Source organism: Bos javanicus, chromosome 13, assembly GCF_032452875.1.
Source record: "Bos javanicus breed banteng chromosome 13, ARS-OSU_banteng_1.0, whole genome shotgun sequence".
NCBI lineage: Eukaryota > Metazoa > Chordata > Mammalia > Artiodactyla > Bovidae > Bos > Bos javanicus.
The window spans coordinates 23,173,030-23,200,648 of NC_083880.1; the positions used below are offsets into that span (position 1 = coordinate 23,173,030).

Genomic DNA, 27,619 nt, shown 5'->3' on the forward strand with positions numbered 1-27,619 from the left:
CCTGAAACTCAACATTCTAAAACCTAAGACCATGGCATCTGGTCCCATAACAATAGAAGGGGGAAAAGTGGAAGCAGTGACAGATTTTACTTTCTTGGACTTCAAAATCACTGTGGATGGTGACAGCAGCCATGATATTAAAAGACACTTGCTCCCTGAAAGGTAAGCTATTACAAACCTAGACAGCATACTAAAAAATAGAGACATCACTTTGCTGACAAAGGTCCATCTAGTCAAAGCTATGGTTTTTCCAGTAGTCATGTATGGATGTGAGAGTTGGACCATAAAGAAGACTGAACACCAAAGAATAGATGCTTCGGAATTGTGGCTCTGGAGAAGACCCTTGAGAATCTCTTGGACAGCAAGGGGATCCAACCAGTCCATCCTAAAGGAAATCAGTCCCGAATATTCATTGGAAGGACTAATGTTGAAGCTGAAGCTCCAATATTCTGGCCACCTGATGGGAAGAGCTGACTCCCTGGAAAGGACCCTGATGCTAGGAAAGATGAAAGGCGAAAGGAGAAGGGGGTGGCAAAGGATGAGAAAGGTAGATAGCATCACTGACTCAATGAACATGAATTTGAGCAAACTCTGAGAGACAGTGGAGGACAGAGGAGCCTGGCACGCTGCAGTCCGTGGAGCTGCGAATAGCTGGAGCAGAATTCAGTCACTGAACAACAACAACATACATGGAAGGTATAAAAAAATGGACTTTTCTGTACAGACTCCAAAACATATTCTGATAGTTTAATGAAAAACAAAACAGAAATCCAGCGTATAAACATACTACGTCCTTGAGATGTTTTAGTTTCTCCTAAAGTGGAATACACTTTTAAAAACTGATGAGAAGTCCATTTAATACAGGTCTTTTCAAATTTGGAATTCTATCCTCAAATGGAATTCTACGTCCAAATAGAAATCCATCCTCCAAAAACTTCTGGTGTCACCCTGAACTCTCTTCTCACAGTCCACATCCATTTCATTAGCAAATCCTGATGGCTCTATTATCAAATTATATTCAGGATCTGAACACTAATGCCTTCACCATTACAAAGGTCCAAAGCTACCATTCTTTTTGCTTGGATCATGACAAAAACTTCTAACACGATGCATGTTGATGTATGGCAAAACCAATACAATATTGTAAAAAAAAACAAACAAACTTCTAACACAACTCCTGACTTCAGTCCTAGCCAGGTCTCTTCCTTCAATAGTCTGTTTTCAGCACAGCAACTAAACTAAAATTAAATACAGATCTAGTCAAAAACCTCCAACAGCTTTCTTTCCCTTTTACTCAGATCAAAAGTCCAAGTCCTTAGTGATTGCAATTAACATCTTAAACTTCTAACAATCTAGTTTAACTTTTAACAACTTATGTATCCACTAAGAAATAACTAAAAAAAAAAATTTTTTTTTTAAAGAAAGAAGGGAATAAAATGGTGCACTGCAAAAAGTCAACTAAATATAACACCAGGCAGTGATGGAGAAATTAAGGAACAAAAAAACATAAGCTATAGTCAAATAATGTTGATGGGCACCATCAAAAGAGTGAAAAGACAACCACAAAAGAGGGAAAATATTTGCCAATCATATACTTGATAAGGGGTGAATATCCAGAATACATAAAGAACTCCTACAACTCAACAACAAAAAGACTCAAGTTGTTAAAAATTGGGGAAATGACTTGAATAGACATTTCTCCAAAGATATACAAATGGCAAAAAGTACATGAAAAGATGCTCAATATCACTAATAATTAGGGAACTGTTAATCAAAACCATAAAGGATACCACTGCAGAACTACTAAGATGGCTGTAATTTTTAAAACTGGAAAATAGTGTAGACAAGGATATAGAGGAATTGGAACCCTTATGCATGGCTGGTGAGAAAGTAAAATGATAGTTACTATGGAACAAATATGTTCCTCAAAAAGTTAAACATATTACAATGTGATTAACAATTCCACTCCTCAGGATACACCCTAAAAAAACTAACAACAGGGACTCAAACAGATATTTTGTAAACCAATGTCCACAGCAGCATTATTTACAAAAGTGGAAATAACACAAGGTCACCAAAGAGATGAATGTATATACTATATAGTATAGTCTATATATATATGATGGAAAATTATTCAGCCATAAAAACAATGAAGTACTGATATATGCTATAGCGTGGATGAACCTTGAAAACACTGGGCTAAGTGCAACAAGCCAGCTACAAAAGGGCAAATATTGTATGATTCCACTTATATGAGTACTTGGAATAGGTAAATTTACAGAGACAGAAAGTGGATTAGAGGTTACCAGGGGCTGGGATAGAAGGAGGGTGGGAAGTTCCTGCTTAGTATGTATGGAGTTTCAGTTTGGGGTGATGAAAAAACTTCGGAAACAGATGGTGGTTAGGGCTGTACAATACTGTGAAAGCTACTAAATTGTACACTGAAAAATGGTTTAAAAAGCAAACTTTTGGTTTTACTTTTCACCACACTTTTTTTTTTAAAGCCAAAGGTTTTACAATCACATTAAAACCTCCAAAATCCTTTAAAAGGTCTACAAAGTCACCAGTATCTCTGATTTCGTCAGCAACCACTGTCCCGCTGGCTTTTTCCCCACCCATACCTCCTTGCTGTTCCTTGAACACACAGGCAAGAGTCCTGCTCAGGACCTTTCCAGCTGCCATCCCTTATCTGTAGCAGACCCCCCTCACCTTATGGCTCACGTCCTCCCTCCTGCAGGTCTCCACTCACAGCACCCTTTCAATAAGGGCCCCCTGACTATCCCTCCCCCAACATGTCCTAGCTCTTTTCCACTTTATTGTCCTCCACAGCACTTCATCTGGGGGGGGGGGGTGTGTGTGTGTGTGTGTGTGTGTGTGTGTGTGTGTAAAACCACAAATTTACTGTCGTGTGTGTGTGTGCGTGTGTGAAACCACAAATTTACTGTCGTGTGTGTGTGTGCGTGTGTGAAACCACAAATTTACTGTCATCTTCTTCCTCTAGAATGTAAACACCAGAAGGGCAGGAATTTTGCCTATTTCATTCAATGCTGTGACCCTAAAACAGTGCCAGGCACATTGTAAGCAGTCAAGAAATCACCACTCCTGAGTGAATGAATACTGAATTATTTTAATCACCAATATAAGACTATTGATCAACTATTAAGACATGTCACTTCTTAAACCTTCCTAGAAATTGGAGCACCATCCTAGAAATTGGAGCACCTTCCTAGAAACTGGAGCACCTTCCTAGAAATTAGAATTTTACTCTGAAGTCTGATGTACAATTAAAGCATAATACTTTACTATTAACTTTTTTCTTTTGCTATGAGGAGCCACCCCACATCCGAGGTCAGGGGCAGAAGCCGGGAGGACCCCACGCCTGAAGGGCAGCGGCCAAAAGGAGCTACCCCGCGTCCGAGGTCAGGGGGGGCAGCCGAGAGGAGATAGCCAGCGTCAGAGATCAGGGGCGGCAGCCGAGAGGAGATACCCAGCGTCAGAGGTCAGGGGCGGCGACGAGAGGAGTTACCCCGAGTCCGAGGTCAGGGGCGGTGGCCAGGAGGAGCTACCCCATGCCTGAGGCCAGAAGCGGCAGCCAGGAGGACCAGCCCCACACCCGAGGCCAGGGGTGGTGGCCGGGAGGACCAACCCCACGTCCAAGGAGCCCTGGCTGCATGGGCACAGGAGGCCCTAGAGGAGCTATCCCACGTTGAAGGTCAGAAAGGGCGGCGGTGAGGAGATACACCTCGTCCAAGGTAAGGAGCAATGGCTGTGCTTTGCTGGAGCAGCCGTGAAGAGATACCCCACGCCCAAGGTAAGAGAAACCCAAGTAAGACGGTAGGTGTTGCAAGAGGGTATCAGAGGGCAAACACACTGAAACACAATGAAACCATACTCACAGAAAACTAGTCAAACTAATCACACTAGGACCACAGCCTTGTCTTACTCAATGAAACTAAGCCATGCCCGTGGGGCAACCCAAGATGGGCGGGTCATGGTGGAGAGATCTGACAGAATGTGGTCCACTGGAGAAGGGAATGGCAAACCACTTCAGTATTCTTGCCTTGAGAACCCCATGAACAGTATGAAAAGGCAAAATGATAGGATACTGAAAGAGGAACTCCCCAGGTCAGTAGGTGCCCAATATACTACTGGAGATCAGTGGAGAAATAACTCCAGAAAGAATGAAGGGATGGAGCCAAAGCAAAAAGAATACCCAGCTGTGGATGTGACTGGTGATAGAAGCAAGGTCTGATGCTGTAAAGAGCAATATTGCATAGGAACCTGGAATGTCAGGTCCATGAATCAAGGCAAATTGGAAGTGGTCAAACAAGAGACGGCCAAGAGTGAATGTCAACATTCTAGGAATCAGCGAACTGAAATGGACTGGAATGGGTGAATTTAACTCAGATGACCATTATATCTACTACTGCGGGCAGGAATCCCTCAGAAGAAATGGAGTAGCCATCATGGTCAACAAAAGAATCCGAAATGCAGTACTTGGATGTAATCTCAAAAATGACAGAATGATCTCTGTTCGTTTCCAAGGCAAACCATTCAATATCACAGTAATCCAAGTCTATGCCCCAACCAGTAATGCTGAAGAAGCCGAAGTTGAACGGTTCTATGAAGACCTACAAGACCTTTTAGAAGTAACACCCAAAAAAGATGTCCTTTTCATTATAGGGAACTGGAATACAAAAGTAGGAAGTCAAGAAACATCTGGAGTAACAGGCAAATTTGGGCTTGGAATACGGAATGAAGCAGGGCAAAGACTAATAGAGTTTTGCCAAGAAAATGCACTGGTCATAACAAACACCCTCTTCCAACAACACAAGAGAATACTCTACACATGGACATCACAGATGGTCAACACCAAAATCAGACTGATTATATTCTTTGCAGCCAAAGATGGAGAAGCTCTATACAGTCAGCAAAAACAAGACCAGGAGTTGACTGTGGCTCAGACCATGAACTCCTTATTGCCAAATTCAGACTTAAATTGAAGAAAGTGGGGAAAACCACTAGACCATTCAGGTATGACCTAAATCAAATCCCTTATGATTATACAGTGGAAGTGAGAAATAGATTTAAGGGCCTAGATGTGATAGAGTGCCTGATGAACTATGGAATGAGGTTCGTGACATTGTACAGGAGACAGGGATCAAGACCATCCCCATGAAAAAGAAATGCAAAAAAGCAAAATGGCTGTCTGAGGAGGCCTTACAAATAGCTGTGAAAAGAAGAGAGGCGAAAAGCAAAGGAGAAAAGGAAAGATATAAGCATCTGAATGCAGAGTTCCAAAGAATAGCAAGGAGAGATAAGAAAGCCTTCCTCAGCGATCAATGCAAAGAAATAGAGGAAAACAACAGAATGGGAAAGACTAGAGATCTCTTCTAGAAAATTAGAGATACCAAAGGAACACTTCATGCAAAGATGGGCTCGATAAAGGACAGAAATGGTATGGACCTAACAGAAGCAGAAGATATTAAGAAGGGATGGCAAGAATACACAGAAGAACAAAAAAGATCTTCATGACCCAGATAATCACGATGGTGTGATCACTCACCTAGAGCCAGACATCCTGGAATGTGAAGTCAAGTGGGCCTTAGGAAGCATCACTATGAACAAAGCTAGTGGAGGTGATGGAATTCCAGTTGAGCTATTTAAAATCCTGAAAGATGATGCTGTGAAAGTGCTGCACTCAATATGCCAGCAAATTTGGAAAACTTAGCAGTGGCCACAGGCCTGGAAAAGGTCAGTTTTCATTCTAATCCCAAAGAAAGGCAATGCCAAAGAATGCTCAAACTACCACACAATTGCACTCATCTCACACGCTAGTAAAGTAATGCTCAAAATTCTCCAAGCCAGGCTTCAGCAATATGTGAACCGTGAACTTCCTGATGTTCAAGCTGGTTTTAGAAAAGGCAGAGGAACCAGAGATCAAATTGCCAACATCAGCTGGATCATGGAAAAAGCAAGAGAGTTCCAGAAAAACATCTATTTCTGTTTTATTGACTATGCCAAACCCTTTACTGTGTGGATCACAATAAACTGTGGAAAATTCTGAAAGAGATGGGAATACCAGACCACCTGATCTGCCTCTTGAGAAATCTGTATGCAGGTCAGGAAGCAACAGTTAGAAGTGGACATGGAACAACACACTGGTTCCAAATAGGAAAAGGAGTTTTCAAGGCTGTATATAGTCACCCTGTTTATTTAACTTATATGCAGAGTACATCATGAGAAATGCTGGACTGGAAGAAACACAAGCTGGAATCAAGATTGCCGGGAGAAATATCAATAACCTCAGATATGCAGATGACACCACCCTTATGGCAGAAAGTGAAGAGGAACTCAAAAGCCTCTTGATGAAAGTGAAAGTGGAGAGTGAAAAAGTTGGCTTAAAGCTCAACATTCAGAAAACGAAGATCTTGGCATCCGGTCCCATCACTTCATGGGGATGGGGAAACAGTGGAAACAGTGTCAGACTTTATTTTTCTGGGCTCCAAAATCACTACAGATGGTGACTGCAGCCATGAAATTAAAAGACGCTTACTCCTTGGAAGGAAAGTTATGACCAACCTAGACAGCATATTCAAAAGCAGAGATATTACTTTGCCAACAAAGGTCCGTCTAGTCAAGGCTATGGTTTTTCCTGTGGTCATGTATGGATGTGAGAGTTGGACTGTGAAGAAGGCTGAGCGCCGAAGAATTGGTGCTGGTGTTGGAGAAGACTCTTGAGAGTCCCTTGGACTGCAAGGAGATCCAACCAGTCCATTCTGAAGGAGATCAGCCCTGGGATTTCTTTGGAAGGAATTATGCTAAAGCTGAAGCTCCAGTACTTTGGCCACCTCATGCGAAGAGTTGACTCATTGGAAAAGACTCTGATGCTGGGAGGGATTGGGGGCAGGAGGAGAAGGAGATGACAGAGGATGAGATGGCTGGATGGCATCACTGACTCGATGGACGTGAGTCTGGGTGAACTCTGGGAGTTGGTGATGGACAGGGAGGCCTGGCGTGCTGCGATTCATGGGGTTGCAAAGAGTCAGACATGACTGAGCAATTGATCTGATCTGATCTGATGATTAATTTAGCTTTTGCTAACCCTATCATTTTGTTCACAGTATCTCTCAAATGTTTTTAACAGCACTGAAGTATACAACTCAGTGACTTTTAACCTATTTATCCAGTTATGCAACTTTCAGCACAATCTAGTTTTAGAACACACTTATTATCCCAAACATTCCTTCAAATCCATCTGCAGTCAACCCCAACTCCAACTTCCAACCCAAGACAAACACAAATTTACTTTTTATTTTCATTAGTTTTTTAAATTTTATCTTTTCTAGAAATTTCATATAAATGGAATAATTCAATATGTAGTCTTATGTATCTGGCTTTATTCATTCAGCATGTTTTTGAGGTTCATTTTTTTAAAAAAATTACTGAGTAGTATTCCAACTTTATCATATTTTAGGTACTTTTTTATTCTCTTGCAGCACAATCTTCTAGATTCATTTTCTATTTTTCCTGATCTAGCTCTGAAATCAACCATTTCTCCATGCAGCCCTGGTTCTTTTAATTTACTGAGTTTTTCTTTCAAATTTTTTTTCTTCATTTATACAAATAATAATTGGTCCTTTTTCAAATCTGTTTAGCTATTCTTTAGAGGACATTCATTAGGATACAGGCTAAGCTCCTGTAACAAAGAGATCCTAAAAAAAAGTGGCTTAAATAAGATAGGTTATTTTCTTCTCAGGTGATAGTCTAGAAATAAGCCATGCAGAGTTGAAAGGGCAGCGCAGCACACACTACAATCTCTGTGTCCAGAGTCAGCTGCCTCGAGTTTTCATCAACTAGTAGTACACAGGAAAATAGGCGGGGAGGGAGGGTAGAGGAAGTACACAGGCATTCCTTCCTAAGGCAGAGCACAGAAGGGCCACACATGACTGATTCATAATCAATTGCCAAAATCTTAGCCTTGGCCACATCCACCTTCAAGGGAAGTTAGTGAACATAGTTTTCAGCTTGGGAACTATAAGCCATATATTCATCTACAACCTAGGAATTCTTGGTGGATAACTAGCACAAAAGACTTGTGCCAATTAGAGCAACTCACATTAAATTCCCCACATGAGGTTTTGTCCTACATAGTACATAACTTAGGACCACCAACTTATGAGGACTCACTCCTGGTTACAAAATCTCAGAGGAGATGTTTCTGCCTCTCTCCTAAGCAACTGGGTTGAGATGGCAAGTTTTGAAACTTTGAGGAATGCTAACTTAGGCTAGCTGAGCAATGCATTTAACTTTTTTTGCATATTTCTTTTTTTGCATATTTCTCTATTTATTTATTCAGTATATTAACTGTTTCAGTTGAGAGGATCATTCAGGATCATTCCACCACACTACAAACCATATTTACTGCCTACTCTCTTAAATCGTGCAAGGTAGCAACTGAATGGCATCAAATAATCACCATTCGATGAAGTCTACAAAACAGCTTTAAGCTTTCGTCCTTACAATGGTTACAAAATGTAGCATTTCAAAGTCTATAACCTTAAAATCATTAATTAGCTTCTAAAACAATAGAAATAATTTAGTGTCAAGTTTCTAAAATGACTAATTATATACAATACCATTGTTTAATTTTAAATGCATATTTGAATAGTTTTATATTGCACCACTTAAAATTCCAGTAATTTTTTTTCCAGAATTTTCACTCAGTATCTAAATTTATCTGTATCTTTTCTTCTCCACAAGTCATTGCTTCCTTCAAAGTAAAAGCATACATAAATAAAAGAATATACAAGGAGCTTAATAAAACTATATTCTCATAAAAACTAAGATAAATAGCAACATTTATTAAGTAGTATATGCTACATATATCATAACACTGAAAACTCACAATTACCTTATAAGGTAAGGGCTGCTTATCTCATAGATGAGAAAACTAAGATTCAGAGACTTTAAGCTACTTATCTGAGATCATATAACAAGTAAATATTAGAACAACCCAACTCTGAGCTTTGGCCATTGTTTTAAAATAAACATTTCCCCTACACTTGAAACTCTTTAAATTCAGGGCGAATCTTAAACTTGCTGGTGTATTACAGTTGCTGTGGTAGCAATTCCAAGTGACAGTAATGAGGCAGCTGTCACTCCTCATGTGTGTGCGAGCCTCCAAAATACTCCAGAATTTGTGTAGGAAGAAAATCCTAGAAATGATCTTGGATCACTCTTTTTAATCCCTAGGAAGTAAACAACTGTGAGGAAAGGGCATGGTGGGGAAAACTGGACATTCTCAGCAGCATTTCCAAGTGAAGTCAAAGTCACTCAGTTGTGTCTGACTCTTTGCGACACCATGGTCTATACAGTCCATGGAATTCTCCAGGCCAGAATCATGGAGTGGGTAGCCTTTCCCTTCTCCAGGGGATCTTCCCAACCCCCAAAAACCAGCATTTCCAAAGTGGATATCAAAAGTAGTTTAATGCCAAACAATTGCAAAGCTGACTGAAGAATGCAGCACCAATGGTGCCTGATTTTCTTCTGGAAATACGGCACAGTGCAAGACTCCGTGTAGAAAAACTAGACATCAGTGACTGAGTCAAAACGTGATTCAAAAGAGCTTGAGTCTGAATGTAAAGAACTTTAACGATCACTTAACCAATTTATTTCACATGCATTTTCCATTTTCAGGTATATGTAAGAGTTATAAATAAAATCTGTGTCTAATTCTGGTAAGAGTTCTTCTGATGAACATGAAAATTCTAAATGGTAAAATGACAGCGTTTTCTCTTAGTAACTCATGTATAAAATAATGGTACAACATGCTATGACAGAAAAGCAGCATACCATATAATTCACAATGGGACGTCTTAATACTGAGCTTCAGATAGAACATCAATAAAATCATGCCCCCTCCTCCCAACCTCATCTTTTGACCAGGAGTTCATGCATTATGCAGGATAAAAATCTGATGTTTAACCCAAATCATATGCGTTGACACTTTCACAGTTTTTTCCCAATTTATCAAGTATAATGTTTTCTGATGAGTTTCAAACTTATTCAATTCTTGGTTTTATGTTAACCTATATATAATTTTTTTTAACCTATATATAATTTGCAAGGCTGGGGAAACAACTTAAAAATAGGCATTTAGTTACTCTCTTAAATTATTCATGTTACCATGAAAGATTTTAACAATCGCATTGATTTCAATCAGCTTTTTTTTTTTTTTTGCTACTCAGCATTTTGATATTTCTAAGTTTTCTTGATCAGGTAGATTTATCACAAAACACAAAGTAAAAAATAACATAATTCAAAGTTATATTAATATGATTTTTGTACTATGAAATAAAAATGGAATGAACATTATGAATTAGGTAAATTCTCTTTTTTGTGGCCCTCCAATTTTTATTTTGAAAGCAAAGTTACCTAATAAATTAATAGCCTCTTTTCCCTCCTACCCTAAGTTGTTTAAAGGAGGCTAGGAAAAAAACAAAATATTGCATATTTCTCTATAAGTATTAAAATATGTTTGGTTTTTTTTTAATGGAAAAATGCAGAAACAACACTAGAACCAGAAAGCAAACAGAAGCAGGAAATTCTCAGTTATAAGACAGACTAATGAACACCTTTAAATAAAGGATTTGAAGTTTATCAAGAGGGGAGAAAGTACTTGCAATTCTATTCAAATATTTGTTCCTGTCCTTCCATAAAGAATGTTTTTGTTTGTAAACCTTGACAGACTCCTTCCTACATCAGCAGCTCTATCTAAAGTTGACAGACCAAAGATGTATTTCAAACATGGACCACAACAGAATATGGAGTTGATTTCTGCTGTGCTACCGCCACAAAAAAAATTCCTAAAATTATTTTCTCAAGGATAATTAGTAAGGTCACTGACAATGTTAGGAAGAAAAGATAAAATTATCAACCTAAGAGTCTGGAATCTTATCCTAAATATTCTGAGGGTTTTTTTTTTTTTTTACTCATACCCTGATTTTTTTTTTATAGTGCTAATCTCTCACATATATTTTATATCACAATAATGTTCTGAAATGTAGCTTCTAAACATTTATCCCATACTAATTAGAATAAGTATTTTAGTATATCCTGATATGACTCTGGCCATAGAAGTATATATAACAACAGTCTTAACATACATGTGATGTAATGCCTTTAATTTTATAATTTGTTTAGAGATATTTAGAAAAAAATGACTACTAATGAATGTTTTCCTTCAAACGTTAGATTTGGCTCATCAACAACTAAATAATAACTAGGAATGAAATAAAAGATATTCAAATAACTTATTTACATCAATGAATTACCTTAACAATATATTTCACCTTTAGAAGTCAAAATCATTTTGAAGAGTCATATCTTGTCCTTCTCTTTTTTAACACATAAGGACTAAGTAAAGAGGAATTTTTAAGGTTTATGAGAATTCAAGAGAAAAGGACATCAGGCAATAGAATGTGAATTTTTAAATGAGAAATATTACCTTAGAAAAATTGATATAAAAGAAACACAAGAGTCATTTTTTAAGCTTCTTCCTTTGAGAAACAAAGTATGTTGTACTTTTTTTTTTTTAAGTAACTTGTCATAACTGATTTCTGTTCACATTAGAAACTCCTCTAAAACTTATTTGGAAAATATTTTGAACTTAGAGTTTGACATTATTCAAATTATGTTTGTTGAAAGTAATCATTAAAACCAAAGAGCAAATGGCACAGATATATAGCATTTTAAAAAAACTCAATAACTTACAGAACTTTAGAATATTAGAACAACCTGGCTGGTATTACAAGCTGGATGCAGTAACTGGAGCATGTTGAGATATGGCAACATGACTAAATATATCACATAAACAGATTTCACACACAAAATAAAATGCTGTTCTTAGAAAAGTTTTCAGGAGTTGAAACTATAATTTAAGTTCATCATCTCCCCTTCCCCTTTATCTTCCTTATTTAATATATATCTGCAGATAATTAAGAACTCCACTCTACTGTAGTTATTTCCTTATTGGAGTGTGACCTAATCTTTGTTTTGCTTTCACGGAGATTTTTAAAAATATAATATAAATCGATCACTGGAAGAACAAATTTTAAGACAAGGATATATATAAAATATAATCACAAATTGTTATTATTATTCAACAGGCATAAAATTTCTGTCAATTGCTATAAAAATTTCTAAATGCTTACTCTCAGTTCTGTTTATCCCACAGCAAACAAGTAACAGTTTACAAACCAGCATCAGTCCACAGACCACACTTTGAGCAGCACTATCTCAGAATGTGACAACCAAAAATTAGGAATTAGTGACTAAAGCTTTATTCAAGTGCTAAGTATTCCATAAATTTGCTTTTTCAGTGTTCACATTTAAATCTAAAATAAATGCATTGATTACAACTTTCTTAAAATTAAGAAGCAGTTCTATCACATTTGAAGCCAAGTGCCAAGTGTGAATGATTTTGAGCATTCAATTAATTTAAATAAGAAAAATACTGTCTCGAAAATAAACAAAATTATAAATTAACCTAATCTGTTTCCCTCAAGAGTAACATTGGGCTGTCCAAGCAGTCTTCTACACAATTCCCACTTGTCCAGTTTAAAACATTATTCGCTCTAAATGAGCGGTCAGGGGGCCATCGCCATGGATAGCATGAAATGGATCAATCGTGTCACCTGTGTGTGCGCTCAGTCACTTCAGTCCTGTCTGACTCTTTGCAACCCCACGGACTATAGCCGGCCAGGCTCCTCTGCCCACGGGATTCTCCAGGCAAAAATACTGGAGTGGGTTGCCATGCCCTCCTCCAGGGGATCTTCCCCCCAACAGGGATTGGCCCCAATCCTTCTGCAGGAGGATTCTTTATCACTGAGCCACCTGGGAAGCCCCAGATCATTACCTGCTGGTTTTAATTCAGAACTACTTCTGCCCTGTCTCTACTACCTGAGAATAGTTGCTGGTATATTTCATGCTCTATACAAAGAAAATAGAAATGGGTTATTTCAGGTTAAAAACAGAACCAGATCATCTAAATATCATAATACATTCAGTAAAAAAGTCTTCACTTAAGAAAAGAGAAATGAAAAAAAAAAAGAAAAGAGAAATGGAGGAAGGAAGGAAGGAAGGAAGGAAGCTGAAAGTCTCTTCAAAATATAACCCCATTTTTCAAATTAGCTTCCAACTTTGTTTACAGCTTTACAAACCACATACTTAACTGAAGTGAAGTAATATTTAAAACCAGCAATTTATGGAGTAAGTCTTAGGAAGTAATAAACCCAGAAATGATAGTTTGTGCTGTTGTTGGTGGTTGTATTATTGGCTATGTGTTCCATTTTCTCAATTCTCTAAAAACTGAGTTGTGTTACTGGTTGTGTGTTCTGGTCTCTCAACTCTCTAGACATCAAAATTCCCATAACAAAGAAGAAATCTTATTGCTTCCAACACTGAATTGTCATAATTAAAGAAGCATATAGTCTTTCCTATGTGACTCTTGAAGGCACCAGTGAATAAAACCAATAGGCATCAGGTTAAATGTTAATAACCAACACTAACAATGAAAAAGACTGTCTAGAAAGAAAGTATCTCTATTACCAGAGAAAATCAAACAAGCAGATAAGTAATAACAATTAAACTAACATTATTTTCTAATGTTCTGCTCGATATTAAGATCATATCAGTCCACAGTAATCCTCACAAAATGATGACCTATGTCCTAGCACTTGGCTCCAACTCTTCCACAACAGAAGGAATAGGCATGATAGATAGAATTTTGCTGAAATGAATCTAATCCTTATCAGGATTCCTCAAATATGCTGTTTTATCTGAAGTTACTCCCATTGGGTAAGAGAACTGTGTTTCAAAGCAAATTTGAGACCAACCTGAATGTAGCACAATGTGGCACAGTTAACAAAATTATATTCAGAGTAATTACTTACTGAGGCCATACAGTTTTATGTTCACTACTCTACAGTGTCAGCAAAGACTGTGGAGATGGATGTCTCTCTAGTCTGAATATGATTTGCAAGAATAGTGATCTACCAACCAAATGAGTCTTAATATTTTTCTTTTTAGTAATAAAGGAAGTTATGCTGAACTTCACTACTTAAAATTAAATGGAATTTTTCAACCTTAAGACTAGAAAATGTAAAACTCTGACTAAAATATAAAATAGTAATTAGGGCCTAAGAAGTATAAATTAATGTAGCCAGTATGGAAAGCAATTTGGCTGTGTCTAACAAAATTCAAAATATTATGTAGCCCATGATCCAGCCCATGAGACTCTACTTCTGAGTACATGTATACCCCAAACAGACTGAGATACACAGTACAAAATATATATTTGACTGAGACCTACAGTAGGAAATGCATTCTATGTAACTGTGTTCTAAGTTGTGACATAGCTCATGAAAAAATAGGTGCCTTTTACTTTGACACTTTCTATTCTTTTTCAGAATGTAAATCCCAACTTACTAACCTGATTTTACTACCTGCTATTTAGAAAGCTGCCCTAAGAAATTGTAGCTATTCAAGACAACATCTGTAAAGCTGTTCACTGTGGCATTGTTTAAAATAGAGAGAAAACTAGATACAACTTATATATCCATCCACACAACCGGATAATTTAAATATAAAATACAATGTAATATTATGAAGCAACTGTTTAAATTAGATCTATATAATATGCATATATCTTTAAAATATAGAGTGAAAAAAGCAAAAAGCAGAACAGTATTTCCAGAATATGCAAATTCCATAAATGATACCAACAATACCATACTATGGTTATGGATAGGTATACATACATACGTAAAATAACTAAAATGGTCTAGGCGTATATGTATATTAATATATTAACTCACAGCAGGGTCGGGGTTAGAAGGTAAAGTCCAGCTAGAGAAGCCTTTAGCTAGATACATAATGTTTAAATTTTTAAAGAATATTTTAATGTTACTTGAAAAAAATTTTAAGATAGCAATCGGAATAGAATGAATGAATGGGGGTAGGGATGAGAAAGGATGAGGTACAGATGAGCAGAACCAGGTGTACAAACCCATACACTTGAATCAATGAGTAAGAAAAAGCAGGGGCAAAAAAAAACTCACAAAAATTATAAAGACTGAGGAAAGATTAGAGAAGTATGTAGAGACAGCTGGGGGGCAGTGGGGTGTGTAGAGGGAAAGGATGAAGTGGGCTGAAAAGGCAGAAAGAAAAGGTCTAACAACTGGTAAACTGATCCATTCCTTACTGGTGGGTCAACTGTATAAATAAAAGGGTGGCAGCATAGCGGGAAAGTACTTAGCAACTGTGTTTACACAGACAACAGAAAGTGCCACTAGAGTGGCAAACTGAACTGTGCAAAGGCCAATTAACCCTTTCACCTCAGCGTTTTACACTAGCTATCTTACTCACTGTGCCTCTGTCAGATCTACACTGATATGTGTTAGGGCCAAATGCAATTATAAATCACTGTTACATGTATTGATGAATTCTGCGAATTCCATGAAGCACATCCATTTTATTTAGTGTTCTGAATACCTTCCTTGCTACTCTCATCTGGATTTAATTAAGGAACACTTTCAAAGGAAGAGAGGTTATCCAGAAATTCAAAGTACACATGTCCTTTATTAAACTATGAATTGATTACTACTCAGGGTTTTTGGCCTAAAGGATTTTTTTAGGTTAGGTTCACTTCAAATTTTTTCTGGACAAATTAGGGGGAAATCAGGAAAAAAGTAACATATTTAAATGGGTAAAAATGTGATAGAGAAATACACTGAAGAGGTTTGCAAATCAACTGGCTGCTGCATAAGCAGTTGTATCAGTAATTATAATTTACTACTGGAAGGGAAACTTTGTATCTTGAAGGGCTATAAAATAGGATTTTCTTTTTTAAAGACAGTAATATCTTTATCACTGGAAACTGTATTCATCTTCCCAATTCCAAAATACAGCCAGGTATCCTCTTTAAACGATACTTGAGAGCAAGGATCGTATTAATATCTTCCACACTCTATAATACTCGATGAAAAGTATCATATACTAGGCATGCAAATATTTGGTAATGACTAACGTTGTGAACTGTTTAGTATGTGTGAAAGGTCTTGCTTCTATGAGATAAAGAGGGCCAATGGTAAAAGTACAGAACTGTACTGTTGAATAGTAAATTAAGGCAATTTACATAAATATTTATTCATTAATCCTAACACTCTTTTCCCTACTACCCCTAGCTCCTGAAGGTACCAGTATCATCCCACTATTAGTTAAAATTCCATGCCAAACTTCTCCTGGCCATGTTATTTATCACCGAATCTCAATAGCAGTAATTTTTTAAATGCTAATTGAATACTGGGGAAATGCCAACAGATGGTTTTAAAGTGGGGTTTAAAGGAATACATACTTTATTTCCTAACCTAACAAAGATCAATACCCGTCTGAAAGGTTATACTTGCTTTTGGGAGCAAGGGACCCTTCCCAGTTCTGGCTTTTCTCGTTTCTTCTCAATGGGTAACAAAAGGCAAGGGCTGGAGAATTCGGCCCTCATCTAGCATGGCGGCTGTTCACCGAAGAGTTGTGATAAAACCAGTGGAGGAAGAGAGGGCTAGCAGGCTTTGCTTTTCTCTAAGTCTGTTCCTGAATTTAGGCCAGGTTTCCCTACTTCTCTTTTCTTCCATAAAAGCAACAACACAGCCACTGCAAAGCAGCACATGGAGACCAGCATCATCAAAGAGGGGGAAACGGGGCCAGTGGTAAGGAGCAGTGACAACTCCAAATCTGCTCTCAGGAGTGAGCCAGGGCACAGGACACTTCTTTGTAGGTAGGAGTGAATGTGGTGGTCACTCACACAGCAGGCCTCCTACTCCCTCCACATATTTTCACACTCGGAAGTGTAAATCACAGTGCTTAGTACTTCAATGCCAGACAAGATTCAACATTTTATCTTAAGTGATTTTTTTTTAAAAAGAAAATCACCAAATGTAAAAGAAAAATGAAATAGACTATACCATGTAAATACCATTTAGCTTAAAGTGGAAATATAGACAGTCTAATTTACAAAGCTCAGTTTCTCTAAAACAACTATTATTAGGTTTTCTTCAGGAACTGACTTCTCTATTCTATGAACACATAAACTATAATATGATTAAAATAAAATTCTGAATGAGAAATGGTTTCCAAAAGTAGTAATTATTAATTTAGCCCAAGCAAGTATTTGTGTGATTTAAAGAAATACAAATCTCTCTTCCTGTTTCTCTTCTGAAACCTCTAATCTCTGGAGCCAATCTCTGGTCTTGAGTTTAGAATTGATCCCCAGTACACGGGACCAAAATGACACATACCCAGAAGACAACAGACAGTTATGATGATTTTTTCACCTTAAATAAAACAAACACACCTTAATACATCCAATATAACATTTTTAAGTCAAGGTTTTGTTCTAGTACTGACCCTACAAACAGTCCTTAATGACTATAGATGTCCATGTCCCCACCTGGAATAATAAGGAATGATAATCAGTCTTTTCTCTATTTTGGAAAAATGACAAGGTTATCTAATATAAAAATTCTTTGAAAAATCTACAGGGAAGTAATAAATAAATGAAGAAAATACTTTTCAAAGTGACAAGGGAAAAGATCCATGCCCAAGTTATTTTTCTACATTGTGTACATCAAGTCAACATTTAGATAATACAAAACTGCAGAAGTTTTCTTTTTAAATGTTGTCTAGTTTCTGTATAGGAACATTTGGATTATTTTGTAAGTTAGATAAACATCAAAAGTTTTTTTTCTAAAGCTCTTCTACTTCAAGACTTTCCACCTTTCTCTTTTCTCACCAACCAAATATTAATTCAGTATTTTCATTAACTTTTAATAGGTAATACAATATTCAAGAAGACTGAAAAATGTAAAATATAAAAGGCCAGTAGCCACCTGGAAACACATCTCCATTAGGGAGGGAAATTTTAATAGGGAGTAAAGGACAGAAATAAAACAGGCAAACTCTCCATGAGTTTCCATTAGGTATTGAAGCAAGATTTTATTGTACTCGCATACTGATACAGTAATTTACAAAATTCAGAAAGTCTTTCCGTTAAGTGGGAAAGTCAATCAGCAAGTGAAAGGATTGACTCAGAACCTGGTCAGACTGGGGTAAGCAACTTCTTAAGGTTGAAGTATGTTCAGCCAAACTACACAATGCCAGAGCACAGGCCGGCCTACTGTTTACACGCATCTCAGAGCAGTCCATCAGCTGTTATATTTTGTCTAGAAATGCAACCGAATTTATCTCCTCTCTATTAAAGGCAGGCATTATATACTTCTTTCAAAGATTCCATAAAACCAGCACAGTGCCAGGGACTAACAGAATAGACGGAAGAAGGTACAGGCAAAAGGGAAAGGAATATAAAAGACTGTGGAAAAATACAAAACCAGAATCCAAAAGCACCTTTCTAAAACACGAGAATCTGAAGGCTAAAGTACTACAGACATCACAGGGCCATCTTCTACTCAAAGACTGTATCAGAAACATCTATGGCTATAGGAAAATGCAAATATCAACTCTGGTTAAACACTGTCACTGAAGTGCACTTTTGTTAGCAATCAATTACTAAGTTTACTGCAGGTTAATTACTGCTGACATGTGCTTCTTTACCTTGAACTACCTTCTATGTGATTAGTAGAGTGGTATGATGTCCTTATACTGCAGACGTTGTGTTAGCCCAATTTGATCTCTAACCAGCTCATTCATTTTTTTAAATGGAGATGAGCTGTCTTGCAATTAAAGCCTTAGCAACCTATGAAGAACTTTAAAAAAAATAAAAGCTAAAAATTCACAGAAATGCCTCCCTTTAATGTAAGTAGTACCTAGTTTGAGCCATCAGAGAAGAACACCTCGTGGCTCAGATGGTAAAGAAACTGGCTGCAGTGCAGGAGACCTGGGTTCAATTCCTGGGTTGGGAAGATCCCCTGGAGAAGGGAATGCCTACCTGCTCCAGTATTCTTGCTGAAGAATTCCATGGACAGAGAAGCCTGCCAGGCTACAATCCATGGGGTTGCAAAGAGCTGGACATGACTAAGCAACTAGCACGTAACAGTACCTAGTTTAGTAGCTCTAAGAACATCTATGATTTCAACTATGTAAAGCTATCTGATGAAGCTATGAATATTGTTGAAGAAGCACATTTCCTCCATTTTTCAACCTGTATATCAATGAAAAGCATTCTGCTCTGAATCATATTTTGAATTTTTATTCAAATGACCTAAAAAATGTACATTTTAAATAACAGAGCAGGAACAAAAGGGTTTAAAAGAGTTCTAAAAACTGGCTGCTAGATACAAATGCTGGTGGGAATTAAGTATTTTTTGTTTTCGTTAGTGCTTATTATAAAGTTCCATCGATTCTGAGGGATCTACTCAATCCTATTTCTCCTAAAAATCTGTTACTTTCAAGGGGCTGATTTTGCAAAAGGAGAAGCCAAATATGGTATTAAATAACTGTTAATAGATCTGGTCCACCTGGATAAAGTAGAAAATAATGGAAAGCAAATTAAAGACAGAATTCTAGTCAAGAGGAGATCCTCATTTGCTTCTTGGAGGATTTGTCTCAAGGCTCACTGATGCAATTCAAGTCAGTCAAAAACGCATAATGGATAAAAGGACTATCAATCTTCTCTTGCTTACCTACTATGCTGAGCAGAGTTTGTTCTAGGCCTTCAATTCCTTGACTGTTTCTGATAATAATCAAAACTTTCTTCTCCCATAGCTTTTGATTTTCATTATTCTGAATCGATTTTTTGTCTAATTCCCCAGCTTACCTTTCTCAGAATCAAAACATAACAGATTTATGGGACTGGAAAGTCCTTAAGTTATCTATCTAACCTTCTCTACATGAGGAATCCCTTCTATATTGTGTGTTACAAATATCTATTAACCACAGTGATAAATAGTGTGCTAAATGTTAAAGCAGTAAACAACAAAAAAGACACAAAATCCAGATACTGACAAACCATATGTACATATATCTCCTAGTCTGTCCAATGAGCAATACTAGATACAAGGACACCGCAGAAGCAGCAAGCACACTTGGTGCCCATATTTTGGTTTCTAAATATGAGTCTTTAATAAAAAGAACCAGAGCTCTGTGGAGAAATGACTGATGCCAGGCCTGGGGTATCGAAAGTGCAAGATAAATCTGGAATATCCTGTGTTGCCAGAAAATAAATGCCCTGAAAAACAACACAGAGAAGTGAGACAAAGGACAAGGGATCTGATGTGAAGAAGTTCTTAATGGCTAAATGTGGTATGAGTAAGAAAATGATAGTAATGGAGCATAACCCATAGATTAAAATAAATATTCATGAGTCCATACTGACATAAGTAACTGACCAAACAGTGAGAAGGGATAGCTCTTGCTTATAGTATAGAAAGAATAATGGAGACCAAAAAAAAAAAAAAATCACCATTTGGTAAATACCATAGTAGCATGGTAATGTTGACCACAGGCAAGAATCATCAATGGATGCTAAAATTACTGGGCAAAAGAATGATGAGAAATAAGATATCTGCATAATCTTTAAGTATTTTCCCACAAGAAAAATAATAAAGGGAAAATAGTACTAAGTTGGTGCAAAAGTAATTGCTGTTTTACACTGTTGAACTTTGTCAGTCAATATTGGAATACAGTCTTAAATAAATGTGGCTATGTTAAACATCATTTTAATGTACATTTCTCGATTTGTTTTGTTAATTACTTATTACTTGCTGTGTATTTTATATTTATTTTAGACTATAGAAATGATGTTTGACAAAAACAAATTTGAGCAATTTTTTATTCAAGTTCAAAATGGGTCGTAAAGCAGTAGAGACAACTTGCAACATCAACAATTCACTTGGCCCAGGAACCGCTAACCAAGGTTCACTGCACTGATGGTTCAAGAATTTTTGCAAAGGAGATGAGAGCCTCAAAGATGAGGAGTAGTGGCTGGCTACTGGAAGTAGACAATGACAATTGAGAGCAATCATCGTAGCTGAGAAGTTGCCAAAGAACTCAACATCAACCATTCTATGGTCACTCGGCATTTAAAGCAAATTGGAAAGGTGAAAAAACTCCATAAGTGGGTGCCTCATGGGCTGACTGAAAATCAAAAAAATTGTCATTTTGAAGTGTCATCTTCTCTTAATTCTACACAACAATGAACCATTTCTTGATCAGATTGTGACATGCAGCGAAAAGTGGATTTTATATGACAATTGGCAATGACCAGCTCGGTGGCTGCACTAAGAAGAAGCTCCAAAGCACTTCCAAAAGCCCAACATGCATCAGAAAAAGGTCATGGTCACTGTTCGATAGTCTGCTGCCTGCCTGATCCACTGCAACTTTCTGAATCCCACTGAAACCATTACATCTGAGAAGTATGCTCAGCAAATTGATGAGATGCACTGAAAACCACAATATCTGCAGCCAGCATTGGTCAACAGAAAGGGCCCAATTTTTCTCCATGATGTTGGAGTACATGTCCCACCAACACTTCAAAAGTTAAACGAATTGGGCTACAAAGTTTTGCCTCATCTGCCATATTCACCTGACTTCTCGCCAACCACTTCTTCAAGCATTTCAACAACTTTTTGCAAAGAAAATGCTTCCAAGAGTTTGTCAAATGCTGAAGCATGGATTTTTACGCTACAGGAAGAAACATTTCTCACTGGCAAAAATGTGTTGATTGTAATGGTTCCTATTTTGATTAATAAAGATGTGTTTAAGCCTAGTTATAATGATATAAAATTCATGGTCCAAAACTGCAACTACTTTTGTACCAATCTAATAGCCTTACAATGAAAAAATTTGGCACACATAACCAAGAAATCAAAGTGAAGCTCATCTGTAATGTGACATCATAGGCCTGGTGATAAGTTCCACTGAAAAGGGTACAACGTCACTTCCATAGTATTCATGCAAAACATGCATAACCTGAATTTAGTTAAGGAAAAACATTAGACAAACCCAAATTGAGGGATGGGTTTCTCTGGTGACTCAGTGGTAAAGAAACTGCCTGCCAAGTGGGTTTGATCCCTGGGTGGGAAAGATCCCCTGGAGAAGGAAATGGCAAACCACTCCATTATTCTTGCCTGGGAAATCCCACAGACAGAGGAGCCTGGCAGGCTACAATCCAGGGGGGCATAAAGAGTTGGACACAACACAGCGACTAAACAGCAACAAATTGAGGGACATTCTAAAATATAACTAATCCAATACTCTTGAGAAGTATCAAAGTCAAGAACAACAAAGACTAAGGAACTGTCCCAGAGTACAGAATATCAATGAGATAAGAACAAAATGTTACGATTCAGGACCAGAAAAAAAGATGCTAGTAGGACAACTGATGAAATCTGAATAAGATTATTACATTAGTTAACAATACTGTCAAAGTGAAAGTTGCTCAGTCATGCCCAACTCTTTGCGACCCCTATACAGTCCATGGAATTCTCCAGACCAGAATCGTGGAGTGGGTAGCCTTTCCTTTCTCCAGGGATCTTCCCAACCCAGGGACCAAACCCAAGTCTCCCACATTGCAGGTGGATTCTTTACCAGCTGAGCCACAAGGGAAGCCCAAGAATACTGGAGTGGGTAGCCTATCCCTTCTCCAGCAGATCTTCCTGGCTCAGGAATCAAACTGGGGTCTCCTGCATTGCAGGCAGATTCTATAACAATACTGTATCGATCTTAATTTCCTGATTTTGATCATTTTATTATGTAAGACATTTGGGGAAATTAGCAGAAGGGTATAAGGGAACTCTTTGCATTATTTTGCCACTTTTTCATTAAGTGTAAAATTATTCCAAAATGAAAGATCATAAGTCAACAGTTTATGTATCTCTTAATTCTAATATTCAAAGTCAGAGATCATACACCCCCTTAGCCTTTCTTTTTCACATTCAATATGTTCTTCATTGGACAAGATGCCCAGAACTCCTACTATACTATAGCTCCACTTTTAAAAAGCTCCATTTATTACCAGGAAGGTACATAATATATTGTTTTAGATTGCTTTATATTTCTCACTTTGTATGATCAAGTATGTATGTTAATGCAACCTAGAACTGGTTTTTAAAAGCAGATGCATAATACTGTTGGCCTGATGCCTGTTTGCAATCAACTAAAACTTCAGCATTTATCTTTACTAAAGACAAATTAGATCTTCCCATTTTATACTTGTGCAATTGATTTTTAAAAGGAAAATACTGAATTACCTTTTTCTGTGATTATTTCCACCCTTTTCGTTTCTGCTCATATTTTATGTGTAAGGGTACCAGTTAGGTTATTTTGAAGCACAATTCTAAAACTCACTCACCATGCACTAAATACATACCATTCACAGTGTACTATTACAAATTAAGAGTCTATACAAAAATCTGCCATGGAGTGGTCATATTTGATTGGAAGAGTAGGGAAAATCTTAATAAAGGGATTAAATTTAGGCTAGATTTTAAAGAAGAGATAGCATTTCAACAGTAAGAAATGATACAGAATAATGGCTATAATTTTTGAACCTAAAAGATAAGAGTGTAAATCCTAACTCCATCAATGATTAGTTTTGGGGAAGTCTTTGAAATTCCATTTCCTCACTGATTAAATATCTAACTTGACAGAATTGTTTTAAAGATTAAATAAGATAATATATACAGTTAAGCAGGAAGCAGAAAAATAGGTGCAAAAGAATGAAGCTGGACCCTTATATTACAGCATACACAAAAATTAACTCAAAATGGGATCAAAGGTTTAAAGGTAAGAGCTAACATTGCAAAACTTTTTGAAGTGGGATCTGGCAATTACTTCTTGGACATGACACCAAAAACACAGGGAACAAAAGAGAAAAAAGATAAATTTGGACTTCATCAAAATTTAAAAGTTTTGTGCATCAAAGTACACTATCGAGAGTAAAAAAAATCCCTGTTCACAAATCATGTACCTGACAAAGGATTAATATCCAACATATGTCCAAAACTCCCATAACTCAACAAAAATACAGTCCCCCCAAAATGGGCAGATTATTTGAATACACTTTTCTCCAAGGAACATATACATACAGTCAACAAGCATATGAAAAGATATTCAACATCATCAATCATTTAGAGAAAAGGATACCACTTCTTATCCATTATGAAGACTATTATCAATAGATAAAAAAATAAATGCTGGTGATACTCTGGAGAAAATTAGAACCTTTCTTCATTGCTTGTGGGCATGTAAAATGATGCAGCTATGGTGGGAGAGTTTGGTAACTCCTCAAGAAGTCAAATATAGAATACCATATGATCCTGTAATTCTACTTCCAGGTATATCCCAAAAGAATTAAAAGCAAGGGCTCAAATACTTATTCACCAGTGTTGAAGGTGGCATTACAGTTGACCCTTGAACAATGTTTGGTGGGGTTGGGGGAGGTGTGTGTTTAGGGGCATGGATGCTCTGAGCAGTTAAAAATCTATATACAACTTATACTCAGCCCCCACATTGGCAGATTCAATCAATTGTTTGATCATGTAATATTATACTATTTACTAATGAAAAGCATCCATAAATGAACTTTGGTAGTTCAGACCCACGTTGTTCAAGGGTCAACTGTATTTACATTAGCCACAGGTGGAAGCAAGTTTATCAACAAATCAATGTATATATTCCACAAAATGTGATGTATACATTCAATGGAACAGTATTCAGTCATAAAAAGAAATATGATTCAGGGACATTCTACAACATGGATTAACCTTGAAGACTAAATGAAACAAGCCAGACACAGAAGAATAAATATTGTATGACTCCACTTATATATTTGGAAAAGGTAAGTTCTTAGAGACAGAAAATAGATCAGAGGTTACTAGGGCCTGAGAGAAGAGGGAATGGGTTAAGTCATTTTTAGAAAATAGATATAGTTTCTATTTGAGATGATGAAAAAGTTCTAGGAATCAATAGTGAGGATGGTTGTGTAACACTGTGAATCTCCTTAATGCCAATCCTTAAAAAAGGATTAAAATGGTGAATTTTAGGTTATGCATATTTTACCACAATCTTTTAAAAAGCAGCTAGCATGCTCTACTCATATAAAAGTACTCATATAGAGTACTTCTGGAGGTGGAAGAAATTTTAGGCAGTCAATAGTATGAGCAGTTACTGAGGTAAAAAAAATATACATATATGAGGAAAAACATTTGAAATGATATATAATTTAAAACATCAAAAAGTGGTTTTCTTTGGATTTTTAAAATTTCCCTTTTCTTTACTTTTACATTAAAAAAAGTAATAAAACCTATTTAAAGAACAACTCCTCATACAGGTAAGAACAGTGTATTTGAAATATACTGCATGAAGCTAACATCCACTGAAACTCTTTGATTTTAGTACTGTCCACCAAGTTGGTTACAAAAATGTTTTCAGTGAGATTAACCCTCACTGTCCTATTTTTTGTTTTGTGCATTTTGAAGACCACAAGAGAACATAATAGTATTCACATCCAGAAAAAGACAGTCTTTTTAAGAGGTATGAGATTGGAATATATTTAAATCATCAAAAATAAAATTACCTGTATGTATCTTCAGAACCATTCATTTCCTCCAGAAGTGGTTTTTCTGACATGTACCTGAGTTTCAATAACTATTTCCCCACCTGGCACAGTTGAATCTAACTAGATTCAAGACAGAGCTCAGGACTCTCCTCCGAACATTTCCAGTAACAGGGCCATGTACATCACTCTGAAGAAACGGACCTACTTATTACCATATTCAAACCTGTCATATCTGATTATTTTAGAAATGTTACTTGCCTGTTTTAGCACCCAGACTTGGATCAAGCCTAGGAATAGTGAACAAAGAGGGACACAACTGAATGATTTACTGTTCCTTTTAATGCCTAACTAACAGCTCTTATACTGCTGTGAATAATAGGCCTGACTATATTTCTGGATGACAAGTGGTAAAAGGCTCTTAGGTAAAAGAAAAATGGCATTAAAAATAGTAATAATTTTAAAAGAAGTGCAGCTTTAAAAATACTCAGGAGTCAAACTAGCACTGCAAATACTTGAGGGATCTCCTCCTAAACCCTACTCTGAATACGTATCTAGATGAAACGAAGAGAAAATCTTAACCATACAGCCATGATCAAAACTAGTCAAGTATCTCTGTAGACAAAAACTAATGGAAACCTGTAGCCACAAATAGAGCTTAAGCTAACAGCCTGGACTCCACACCTGTGAAGTAGGCAGAAGAAGGGAAAACTCTGTGTTCCACAGAGCAATGAGGGGTGAAAGTACTTCTACAAAAGGCCTGGGGTCAGAGCCAGGATGATGCCGGAAACCAAGGGGTGCAGTGGGACTCCACCGCTCGTGGAAAAAGGTGTAAAAAGTTGAGAAAGCCACCGCCTGAAGCTGCAGCTCATAAAATATTATGTATCTGAGATATTAAGAGACTATAGTTTCTGCACAACAGCTCAAACCAGGCCAAGCAATCTGCAGGCTTGGTATCTGGATCTGCAATGGCCTCAGGAGGGAGCCCTAAGCTGCCTATGTAAGACCTGAGGCTTGTCTAGGTATCTCAGGGAAAGAAGTAAAAGCCACTACAGAGCCTCTAGGGAGGACAGGTGAATAGAAAGGAGAGAGAAACACCTACTCAGGATAGACCTGAAAACTAAAATTCTACCTAAATACAACATTTTAATTATGAAAGAGAAATTATTTCCTATTCAGTTTAATTATCTGTGTGTCATTCTTCATAAAAACCTCAGTCTAAAACATCTTTATGTCTTGATAGGTTTGACGCAGACACACAACCTGCACAGCTGTACACACGGTCTCACTGTGAGACTTCTGGCACAACTAAACTAACCCTGTGGTCCACAATATCAGAGCGGGCACACCCGAAGCCATCTTATGTTTACAACGTTCAGAAATTTCCTGTTGCTGACTTTGATGAGCCCAGAGAATTATTTACAGTAACCTCAAATCACGCTTGGTGTAGTTCCAAGACAACTGGAACAACAGTGGCTCGGGTCTTCTCCAGGGTAGATTTAAAACATACCTAAAGACTATGAAATCAAGTAGGCTTCTCAGCTTGCCTGTATTTAAAAAACAAAGCAAAACAAAAACCCAACTTTATTGAGGTATAAATGCTATACAAAGAACCGTGGTTTGTTCATTTTTTTTTAAATTACTGTTGTGGAGAGAATCAAAGGTAATTATTTCTCTTGTGCATTTTATTTTAAGGCATTAAAGAAAAGAACTTAGAGGAAATATATATATGTATTCAGGGGTACTCCAAAAGAAGACAGTAAATAAAGTTGAAGGTGGGTGTAAGAATTATGATTTTGGGCTTTACATAATAAAATTTCTGTTGAGTACTTTCATCAAAAACTTAACAGGTTGTTTCATAATCCCTCCCACCATTGTTAGCCATAAATAAAACAGAATGGATGATCATCTTCTCGGAGAGCTACAGAAAGAGACTGCTACATGAAGAAATAGGTTAGATATTGCTGAGGTCTCTTTTAAAAACTTCAGGATTTTATATAGGTTCTTTAATTTTTGTTTTTCCCCTTAGCAGAGAGTTTTTAGTATCTCTGA

General features: G+C 37.0%; 1 protein-coding gene across 1 annotated transcript in view; it reads right to left on the reverse strand.

Annotated features, from left to right (window-relative positions):
• DNAJC1 (DnaJ heat shock protein family (Hsp40) member C1) overlaps positions 1-27,619 on the reverse strand; it is a 186,139-nt gene that overhangs the window by 144,332 nt on the left and 14,188 nt on the right. The gene's annotated exons all lie outside the window — the stretch shown is intronic.